Source organism: Helianthus annuus, chromosome 7 (assembly GCF_002127325.2).
Source record: "Helianthus annuus cultivar XRQ/B chromosome 7, HanXRQr2.0-SUNRISE, whole genome shotgun sequence".
NCBI classification, from domain to species: domain Eukaryota; kingdom Viridiplantae; phylum Streptophyta; class Magnoliopsida; order Asterales; family Asteraceae; genus Helianthus; species Helianthus annuus.
In genome coordinates this window covers 57,999-70,470 of record NC_035439.2, presented here as the reverse complement: position 1 = coordinate 70,470, position 12,472 = coordinate 57,999, and the positions used below count along the sequence as shown (strand labels likewise).

The window sequence follows — 12,472 nt, the reverse complement described above, 5'->3', positions numbered from 1 at the left end:
CGATGTTTAAAATAAACTTAGTCAACTAGCTTTGGTCACCAATTGTATTGTGGTTTATTTTATTTACTTAATTACGTTGTTTAATATGATTGGTGGATCGATTCTGGTCATGACACGCCTCCAAGCGGTGATACTCCACATGGTGGATTTTGGGGGTGTGACAACAGCCAACTTCAGTTGGCTGTAACCAGACCGTAACTTAACAAAAAATGTATTTTCTAAAGTCTTGATTTATGTATTATGAAATACGGTTCTAATGGCACTGGAATCATAATTTTTGGACTTCGTTTACTATTTTTAAAGTGTCATTTTGTAACAGTAGCTAAAGCTGCATTTTTGCTGCTGAAAATATGTGTTATATTCTTCATCATAACTTGAAACCTGAGTAGAAATAGGTCACGAAGTTGGTACTGTAGATGGACACTGATGTCGTAGTAATTGTCCCACTAGAATTTCGTCAATCCGACTTACAATGAATTATTCCGTGGACTGCAGTCAGAAAGTAATGAATCTGATTGCAGTCCGGAAAATGAATTTTTATAAAAAATTGGTGATGAATTGGATTCCGATATTTTTACACAATAATATTTGGATCGTCTAGCACCTTCTGTAAAAATTTGGGAATTTTTGAAGTAAGATAACTATTTTATCAAAATGCCCGAAAACAGCCCAGTTTTGGATATTTAAGTTAAAATGACAAAGGTAGTAATTTGCGGGTCTAAATGTCGAGTATATTATCTGAGGATGATCTAACATGTCATATGTCAATGAAAGTGATATGTTCAATATCATATGCCTGTTCTTAGTAGTTATAGGTGGAATGTTGATATGAGCATGAACTATTGATGTGATGCTTGTTATGTGATAGACGCGTGTAGGAACTTTGTGCTTATTTGAAGTCACTAATAAACTAAGTGGTAATCCTACTAGGACGTGATTGACCGACTTTGACTGTTAGCTATTTTTGAGAATCTAACCGAGCAAACCGATGTGAGTTCACACACTTTCTAAGGCATGGGATTCCCGGTGGTTGGGAATGGGTAAAAGAATTTAAAACGGAATCTACATATCCTCCTTGGGTAGGATATGTACGACCATCCTCCATAGGTAGGATGCCAATATTAATCCTGCGTATTCTCCATGGGTAGAACTACGTACGTTCGTCCTCCTTGGGTAGGACAACAACCTTAAAATTTACTAGACAAAACTCTATCATGAAGTCCCTCATTTTATATCGACTTAATCGCCGAGGCCAATGGCGAGCGGGTCATTAGTTAATAGCGCTATTAGGTTTAACAAACCCCACACCGTGCCAGTCGGACGGGCGTGTACTAATGGACTATGGAAAACTGTCAGTGATGATAGACACTGACGTAGGGCACAACTTATTTGCGTTAGTAGTCGATATGGTAAGGTCTAGTGGTTCACATGGGGAAGCCCCCACTAATCATGGATATGGTTTGGGTAATAAAGAATGAACTGGTTAATCATACTTTCAACTACGGGGTAACCCCCACGGCAATTACGCCAACGAAAGACAAACAACGTTTTCAGAAACAACTTAAAACCAATCAACCAACCGTGAACTCACTCAACTTTGTTGTTGACTCGTTGTTACATGCCTTACAGGTCGTTAAATGCTTGGAGCTTGCACGAGGAAAAAGTCGTTGTGGGATACGGACTATTATGCTCCGTGTTTAATATTTAAATCCTTATGAACTTATTAAACTTACGCTTTGGACTTAAACTTATGAACTATGGACTTATGTTTTGGGTTTTACTTTTAATGCTTCCGCTATTTAATTTGAACTTAGTTAACTAGCTTTGGTCACCAATTGTATTGTGGTTGATTTTATTTACTTATTACGTTGTTCAATATGATTGGTGGCTCGATCCTGGTCACGTCACGCCTCCAAGCGGTGGTACTCCGCATGGTGGATTTTGGGGGTGTGACAATATCAAATAATCACTCCTAATAAAAAAATATAATTATCTAACTCGTATTTCGTACATAGTATGTTCAGTTTCCTTAAACTATACATGTTGACGTATGTAGGGCAGTGGGGGATGGGTTACTGTTTAGGGCTTTCACATATTATTAAGTTACACATGGCTGCTTAAATAATTTAATTCTTCCGTCTGTTAGGCTCACTAGCCTAAAGGATATTAGTACATAAAGTTTGAGCATGCAAGTTAATTGAGGTTTATATGAGGGTCGAATTCAGCTCAAGCTTGTTTAAGTTGGGGTCATATCCGACTTTTACAAGTCTATCCTATCCAAGCATCTCAGCTTGCTTACACCCCTAAAATATTATATCTTTGTGTATGATTTTTACCAAACTGTACCATCTCGCAGGTGTCTGCAACCATGCGTTCCATCTCCACTGCGTTAGCGTTTGTTGAAAACAGGTCAAGCTTGCCCTCTAGGTACACAACTGCTATGTTTTCATCATGATGCCTTTTTAATTATCTTTATAACAGGGTGTTTATTTTTTTTCTTTTGCAGATAATAGCGAATGGGAGTTTCAAAAATATGGTCACTAGAGAATGCTATTGCGCAGGCAGGAAAGCGGTCACTGTCAGATGGAAGTTTATGAAGCAAGAGAGATGTTTGTTCTCTTGTATGGTTTAATGTACTTTGATTGATGCAGATATTGTGGTGGGCAACTGTGCGATTTGTTGAAATCATATTATGGATCTATGTGAGTGTTTTGTTATTGAATAATTGGTTCAATTGTTGGATGTAGTCTTATGTGTTTTGATTATTCAGGTACACTGAGTGTCGAGCTAATCAGGCTAGCGCTACTAGGAAAGTGTACTGTTGCTTGGGGTAAGCGCTTGGTTCTAAACCCTAATTTTCCGTACACTGTTAATTATTTAATTGTCTTTGTAGTTGTCTTAGTTTGAATATGATTTTGCATCAGCAATTTTATTTTATGAGGGTGCATTCTGATTCACCTTTTTTTCAGCAAATAAGTGTATAAAGTGTTTCCATGGTTTTCTGTTTAGGTACAAAAATCATGGCTGATTATCCTTAACCTACCCTCTGTGGATGCAAAAAAATGTGTCAAGCGGAAGAAGCCCTAAGTGCCCTTTACCGCCCGGAAGTTAACCGTAATCAAACATCTAGGAATCTTCTTTACGTTGCCGGCGGAGAACTTCCTCGGAGAAGAATGGATGAAGAAGATGGGGACGGTGATGATGGTTTACATGGTCACCGTGAATCTGTGAGTTTATACACCTTTTATTTACTTTTATATGAGTATGGGTTTCGTATTTGTTGTGTCAAATCAGGATTAGTGATTGTTTGTTGAGTATCCGGCTATTATTAACTGATTGATGTGTATCATTTGTAATATAGACCCAACAAAAGTTATCTACTGTTCATCGGCCAGCGACTGAGACACTGATGACAGGTGACAGCTAAGCATGGTGATTTTTGTTGCGATAGTCACCCGGAGCGGCGGTTACGACAAATTAGGGCTTTGCATCTCTATTAAGGCTTTTTCTTGATTCGAGTTCTGAGGTTTTGTTTATTGTATGAAAATGAAAAACCAATGACTTTAATATAGTTAATTTGGTTGAGACTGAAAGTTCTTCAGCTAGAATTGGCAAGGGAATTTTGAAATTGAGTGGACTACAAAAATTAATATAGAAAATGAGCTAAAGGCAAACATTTAAAACAACTAACCATAGGTATGTGCACTTCGTTGATGTCATAGGTATGCTTTTTACGGATATTTCATTGATTGAGATGCGGGAACACATAAAGAAACATCCACCATTAGGAACGATTGAAAATTTTCCACAATATGTGAGGGTAAGTTTCCATGTGTAGAAAATATACTATATTAGTTATTCCAGTTTTATACCAAACATATTATTGTTATTAATATTACTTGTTCTTTTATTCCGTATGTTCAATGAGCTATTGCCGATGGGTATTAAGGAGCTACCGGGCTTTTACGGACCCAGACATTGGGCTACTTAATTAGAAGCTGGTCATATATTTCCGTTGCTGGTGGGCTTAGGGTTCAAACTGAAGATGGATCACATCATCAACCGCTCGAATATATAAAGGCACTAAACAATGTTTATTGGTTCAGATGAGATTTGAGAGATTCCATCAGTTTCTTTTGCAAGGGTTCACTCAATACGTGTTTTCGTCTTTCCCTTCATCGAACACTGCAGAGTTTCCAGATTCTTTATAATCTTGTTCATTTGGTTTGTGCATCGAAGTTCATCGTATATTAACTTCATATTAACTGATTGTTTTAGATCAGTCTATCACTTTGTATTGGTGAAGAACTCACATATTTTCGTGAGTTCTTCTAGGGTTCCGTTGTGTTCGTTGGTTCGAGTATAAACTTCTTAATAAACTCATTCATCAATGTTTTTGTCGCTATTTCTTTGTTTTGTATGGTTCTTGACACCATGTACTTCTTTAATGCTTGGGTTTTGTAAACTTATGTAGAAATACAGGGATATGAACATTTACTTCTTCCATGTACTGCTTTCCTTGGATTGAATTTTGCGTTTTTTTAAGCAAGTGACATTTATTTTTTTTTTCTGTTACCATCAAAACACAATTTGGCGAAAAGGAGTTGCAAGTATGCCATCCTTAACTGTGATTTGTTTAATTTTATTTGTTAGTTCAGAGTTAATCTGTGCGATTTGTGGCTTAAAAAACTATAATTTGTACATTTTCACAATTCACAAGATTATGAGAACAAAATTTGTACATTTTCAAGGGGGTGGTGGGAGTGTTAAATCATCAATTGTTTTGCACCATAGATGATAGATGACACTTTTATATTGTATATCAAGATTATAAGTTTTGACAAAAAGTGTATTGTTAGTTTTACCAGACCGACCGATCCCAGATAATTGTTTTTACACAAACCCATTTTGACTCTTTGTTGTTACACAAACCCATTTTGACTCTTTTTGTTCAACTGTAAGGCGCAATGATGTGTGATTTGGCTGTTTTCTTAACCCGCTTCGTGAACATGAAAGTTTTCATGTCTTTTGTGTCGAATGTGTTGTCCGGTTTATCATCGTCACCATTCTTGCATATGTAATGCTTAAATTCGACGTCAGGGAAATCCTCCACACTCTTCACGGCAAGCTTGTTCTTGCGAGCCAAATCAGGAAACCCCCACTCACCATATGGGCCGGTCATCTTTACTATCAAATGAATCTGACCCTCCTCGTGAAGCTTCATTTGACCGCCCTCGTGACCCTCCTCGTGAGCATCCTCGTGACCCTCCGTTTGACCCTCCTCGTGACCCTCCATTTGACCATCCTCATCACCCTCCGATTGACCCTCCTTGCCACCCACCCTCTGAGTAAATCATGAATGGAAACATATATATCTCATACTGATCGACCTATTTACGTTGATTTGGATTTGTAGACCAGCTTCAATGATTTATAAACACCATTAGATAGCAATGGAAACATCCTCTTTTTATATAAGATAAGGGTAGGCTAAACCTAAGAGCCAAGCTTGGACGAGCCCTAGCGTAAATGACTAGGTACGTTAGAAATGCCCTTAAAGAGAGAAAAAAAGACATAAGTCATAAATTATTCTAGGCTTGGACGTGCACTAGCGTAAATGACCGGGTCCGTTAGCATATGCTCCTAAAAAAAGAAAAAAAGACAAAAGTCACAAATAATAATGGCATAGTATTTGCACTGATGACATATAATATAATTTTAATAATTACAAAATAAACTTTAATAATCAGGGGAAAATAGCCTTTTTGGACAACGACGTCATTAATTATACACCTGAGTCTGAGTCTGAGTGAGTGTGAGATTCTGTGGGCCCCAAGTTTACCCCATCCAAAAAATACACATCGCATGTCCGTACGGAATTAGACCCTAGAATCTTAACCTTTTTATCCCTAACAACCTATCTTCTTCTTCCACAACCCTACTCCACTCTTCTTCCACAACCCTACTCCACTCATGGCAAACAAAATGGAGTCCGTCTTGCACCATGCACCCGATGTCTGAGACCTGTATCAGATATGGACTCAAGACCCTCCTCCGAAACCAAGGCAGCATATTCCCATTATCCAGGGTTCTACTCCCCCAAACCCCGGATTGGAGACCCTCTTTACCTACTTCCGCCCCTTCCTCTATTCTCATTCCAACCATTCCGACTCTGCTTCACAGTTTCCAAACCGTACAACTCACCGGAAACCATTATTAAATTAAATAAATATAAATATAAAGAATGAGATATGTGAGTTTTTTAACTGATCTTCAAATTTTAAGAATAAATGTGTTTTTTATGTAAGTTATTGAAATAATGATATAGAAGCTAGTGTGATTGTTCTAAGGCTATTGAACATCACTACAATGAGATTAATAGTAAAGCATACCTTTATTAATGACCACTAAAGCTTAAAAAACATCATATATGTTGTGATTAGCATTGTAGATGTAGAAATCAATAGCCATTGAGTTTCCTAAGAACTCAAATAATAGAGGTGGTAAAACGAATGATAAATGAGAATGTGTGATGAATAGAAAATAGTGATCTTAGAAATTTTTTAACGGTTGGAATAGCTATAAGAAAGCCTTGAGAGAAAAAAAAAAAAAAGAAGGATAGCATTTTATAGAGTGGCAGAACCATTTTTGTTAAAAAAACAATATTCTATGATTTTTATTCAAGTTTTCTCATGCAATAGTTGTGTTCTATTAGTTTACAACTTTGTGACCACTAAAGCTTAGAAGAACATCATATATGTTGTGATTAGCATTGTAGATGTAGAAATCAATAGCCATTGAGTTTCCTAAGAACTCAAATAATAGAGGTGGTAAAACGAATGATAAATGAGAATGTGTGATGAATAGAAAATAGTGATCTGAGAAATTTTTTAATGGTTGGAATAGCTATAAGAAAGCCTTGAGAAAAAAGAAGGATAGCATTTTATAGAGTGGACGGAACCATTTTTGTTAAAAAAAAAACAATATTCCATGATTTTTATTCAAGTTTTCTCATGCAATAGTTGTGTTCTGTTAGTTTACAACTTTGTGGGTTAAAAGTAGAGTTCTTTTCTTTTGGCAAAAGACTGTTGAAGGGTCAGGCATGCATTACTTGCTTCTAACAAGTACATATAGTTAATTTGTTAGAAAATTATTTTTGGTATTTGAAAATAAAACAAATTAATGCAAACCAGAGCTTTTAATAACATATTATTTGAAAGTTACTGACAAATTATAAACATAAAATAAAGCTATGTTTTCTTTGTATTTACATCATAAACCCATGTATAACTAATATGATTTTCTGGCACACTTAAATAACTTTTTCATCGGACATAACGAACTTTTTTGAATGGTTAAACGAAGATTTCAATACTCAACATAAATGATTCATAGATGTTTTCATGAGGTCCTAAATGCAATGATAAATTTCGCAAGAGAAGTTATAGTTCCAACATCTTTTTGTGTAACCACAAATACCTCACAAAAAGCTAAAACAAATATTTCCTATGGTAATAAGTGCGTTGGATGGAACTCTTATATCAAGAAACTTGTTACAAGAGAAGAGGAAAAGGTGAATGCTTTCAAATTGTCTTAGCAATTTGTGATTTTTATATGATATTCATGTTCGTATGGGCCGCTGATGGGAGGGCATTGCACATGATTAACGAGCTTAAAAGAAGTTGCATTTCACCTGACTTCTGGCTTTCCTTCCTTTCCCCCATCAGGCTTTAAATCTTTCTTTAACTTTGATTATTAAGTACACTAGATTATTAGACCCGTGTGCTACACGGGTTTAAGGATATAAATTTATAAATTATTTAATTTTATATTCTCTTCATAAATCTATAAATTTACGTAAGTGAATTTTTACCATAGATGATGACGCAACAGTTGGTCATATGTAAAAACCGATTCTTTAAAAACAAACCAACTTTACATAGAAATTGTCCTACACTTTTATTTATCGTCATGGAAAAACGTAGGGCGAGAGGAAACCGACACCTTTTCAATTTAATTCAAATGCAATCCTTCTATTTGGCGGTATTAAACGAAATCTAGAGATAAACGTTCAAGTGCCAATATTACTTCCGGATAATGAGTGCCTCAATATAACCTAATCACTAGTGATAGGACCTGTAGTCGAGTTCCATTACATAAACCATTCTTTCGATAAATATTTAATATATCTTGATAACGTCATTGGAACACTGACCTCTGGTAATCATCAATGGTTTGGCAAGTCTAAAAATATAACTCCATTTAGGACATCCGGTGAGTATAGACTTGCATCAAAATTATTATGAAGATATTCTATCCTTAGACCCGTTTATTACACAGGTCTAATAACATTAAAAGTGTTTTCAAAGCATGGAAGTAAACCTGATTTCAAATATCGGATTAACCTATTCTTTACCATTTTTTATTATAATATAAAATAATAATTTATTTAATAGATGTTTAAACATATAGTAAAAAATCCTTTTAAAGAATAAGAAGGTGTTGTCACATTAACATTATTTGAAATTGTTTAAAGTAGAATTGTTAGTAATAGCTAACTATATATTTAGATAAATCAAAAGTAAATAATCAATATCTAAGTAAACAATAAAATATTTATTAGTATTAAGTTGTTAAGAAATATTTTATAGTTTTGTATTAATTAATTAATAATAATAATAATAATAATAATAATAATAATAATAATAATAATAATAATAATAGTGAATTGAATGAAAGAATGTCATGTGCCATTAAGTATGCTCTTGTTTTAGTATGAGATTATATGTTTTTTAATGTAATAGTTTAGATACTAACATTTACAGATACATATTACCTTTGCGACAATGTATACACCAACACTTGTAGATTTATGACTCTTGATCGTAAATACGAGGTATTGGTTAGCCAATTTTCAATGACAGCGTGCGTTAACCAAAGAAGAAAGATTCAATCAAGCTCACGCAGAACTCATGAATGTTAGTGAGCGCACATATGATGTTTTGAAGACAAGATTCCCAATCTTAAAGCAAATGATTCCCTTTTCTTTTCTAATACAAAGAGACATAATGATTGTTTGTTTCACCATCTATAATTTTATAAGGAAATTAAATATTCATGATTAATTATGTATGGACTATGATGAGAACATTGTGTTTTCTAAAATACAAGGTGGATAAAGTGATGGCCAGTTCGTTCACGACATATAATGGAGTTCAGAAGCCATTGAGTATTACTTTACATGACCAAATAGCTAGTCAATTAATTTTAAATTATTCAAACTGAAATCGTACGCAAAGTATTATTTCCTATCTGGATTTTTGTTCATTTCCATGGATTTTGAATGATCTATTTGTAATTGTATTTTCTATAATGTTTTGCATTTTCCTTCTATAATTATTCATCATTCAGTATAGCCAGCCATCAAAACTCTGACCAAACAAATACATTTAATTCGGCACAGTCATCAGATGTTCAACCAATAGCATTTACTAGCTTGAAACCTCTTACCTAGTAAGGCCTTTTATTGTTTCAGCAACGCAGAGATTGTCTAACAGCCCCTAAGTGTTTCAAGAATTTAACGGACCTTTTTATCAATTAGTACGTGTCCATTAGTCTCTTTCAACTAGAACTCCAGAAGTGAACCTTTTTTTATCCTTTCTCAAGAAAATAGTGGATTAAATCATTGAGTATCAAAATGGTTTGGTCCAAAACTTTTGTGGTCATATGTTTAAACAATTCTTATCTGCTAATGTGTGTGTTTGATCCTGAAATTAATTAATTAAGCACTGCTCAACTGCATAGCTCCACTAGAGCGCCCAAAGTAACAGGCACATGACGATATGAATGTGAACACTATATATGCGAAGTATGAGGTTATGGCATGTCATTAGCTCATATTGGAAGTTTGATGTTTATATATGGAAGTTTCGAATAAGGATTTAAGAAACTATTATAGAGCCGAGGGAGTGGTATCTCTATAAAAGAGGTAAGGTTTCAAACCCACCAATAGCAATGCTATGAATTGTATTATACCGTGTACATTTGCTTGTAGGAAACCCTATTGTCGATTTATTCTGACCCATTTGACTCGATGGAGATGAACACAAAACGGAATCATAGATTGACCTGTTCATAGTCAAACGAGCTGAACTTGCCATCTCTAGCTATTTCATAGCGATTTATATGCAAATTTGTGTCAATAAAGCTGCTAAATGTTATTGTCTGATAGTACTAAAGTTTACGGTATTTACATATAAATTTTATCACTTTAGATTTTCATTAAATACAGTTTCAATATTAACTTATTTTAATTAGAAGTTAGAGTTTGTAATCCAAAGCTTCGCATATATTCACTTTTTGGTGAATTTTCACTCTGGACACATGTAGCTAGATTCATGGTTTAACTATATAACCCAAGGCAGTTTTAAAAATGAAAAAAAAAAAAAACACTGTAACCAAAATTTACTGAGCAACTTGTGTACACCATATTCCTATTGTTTTCACCATAGGGCTAGTGGTATTAAAGTGTTTGTTAAGGTGTTTGAGATAATGGGCATCCTAATTATCTCAAACACCTTGATTTTCAACTTATATATTTTAGAATTTTTTTTAGATTATTATGTGTTAGGATTGAACAAAGGAACATATGATGCAAAGCCAAAAACACTATCCAAGGTTTGGTCCAAACTATCCAAGGTTACAACCACTGTTTCTGTATCTGTATCCACTGACTTATTTATTACAAGACCTACTGCAACCTCTGATAGAATAAAAGCAAAGTACTGCTACCCAACGTCTGACAGAAGATATGCAAAGGTCTGATAGAAGATATAGGATCAGTGGTTAGCCAACAGTAGTTTAGTTTATCTTTGTTTAATGTAACAGTGCATTAGCACTAACAGTGTTTAGCTCTAGCAGAGGTTAGAGTTAGTTTTTGTTAGCTGTCACTATCAACCATGACATCAGCAAAGATGCTCAGTGGTTAGATAGTTTAGTATAAATACGCATCGATGTAACAATTAACACTCATCTTAATAAAAAGATCAATTCAACACTTGTCATCTTCTTCAGTACTTTCTAATTTATTTTAAACCATTGTGATTGGGCTAAGGGGGAGTTTGTGATTCACATGCAAGATTATTCTTACTAAGCATGATGATGAAAACAGACGACCATTGCTTGTAGTAAAATTTTTCCATCTATTCCGCTGCATTTAATTTCTGTACTTCAATCATATTTCCATTTTTGAAACAAAAACTGCAAGCAATTCAAACATAGATCCTAACAATTGGTATCAGAGCCTTGGTCAATCAATTTTGGTTTAACAATCAAATTGATTACAAATATCAGCTCTCTTAGTTATTTGGTTTAAAAGTTTTATCCAAAAACAGAGTATCATTGTGTTTAAAGTTTTTCTATCTTAATTCTGTTGAAAACAAAAGAAAATGTCTCAAAACACTCAGGATTCCAATATTGGATCAATGTTCAAACCTCCATTGCTAAAGAGAAATGAGTATTTCATTTAGCAAAGGAGGATGGGTCATATTCTTGCTCAACAGAACACCGGATGCTGGAGATCTGTCTTATTTAGACCACATGATCCTATGGTTCCAAGTACAGAGGATCCCAACAAACAGGTCCCTAAGAAACTCGAAAATTACTCTGAGCAGGATTTCCTAAAAATAGAATTGGATGCTAAGGCGTTTAGCAACGTTGCTTCGGCCTTACCCAATGAAATCTATGCAGGACTGCTTCATTGTAATAGTGCAAAAGAGTTATGGGATGCTCTCAAAGAGCAAGTCGGTGGTATTGATGAGGTAACTGAAAACAATAAAGAAGTCCTTAATCAACAGTATGAAACCTTTTGTCATGTCAAAGGTGAGTCCCTAACCCAACAGTTCGAGCGATTTAGCTGTCTCATTAGTGAACTTAAGCTGGTTAACGTGGAATTTCCAAATTCGACCATTAATAGTCGATTCTTAAGATCGTTACCAGATAAGTGGGAGACAATTGGCCATGTCACTCGAACATCTGTTGGTTACAAAGAAATGACCCTCACACAACTTCATGGTCAACTCCTTACTTATGAAAGAGAGTTGAACCAGAAAAAGAAGTTGCAAGAGTCTGGGAAAGCAACTAATGACTATACCTTGGGAAACACTGCTTTATATAGTCATGAAGAGGGGTCTGGCAGTGGTAAGGATTAGGGTTATGACCATTACATTGACATAACCTCTGGTAACAACTTCAACACTGATCCTTGCACACCAAACTTTGCATTTGCTACAAAGAAAAGCCAAACCTCTGACAATTTGTCTTTTGAGTTGAATGATTTACAACATTTTGAACCCGCTGACCTTGAAGAAATGGATATTTTGCATCAGCTGGCACTTTTAAGTGTTAGAGCAAGTAAATTTTACAAGAGAACTGGCAGGCAGTTTCCTGGTTTGCATGGGGGGTTGAAAGTTGG

At 34.9% G+C, this 12,472-nt stretch overlaps 1 pseudogene; it reads left to right on the top strand.

Moving 5' to 3' along the window:
• LOC110867556 overlaps positions 1 to 2,630 on the top strand; it is a 111,989-nt pseudogene extending 109,359 nt beyond the window's left edge.
• The last annotated feature ends 9,842 nt before the right edge of the window (positions 2,631 to 12,472 follow it).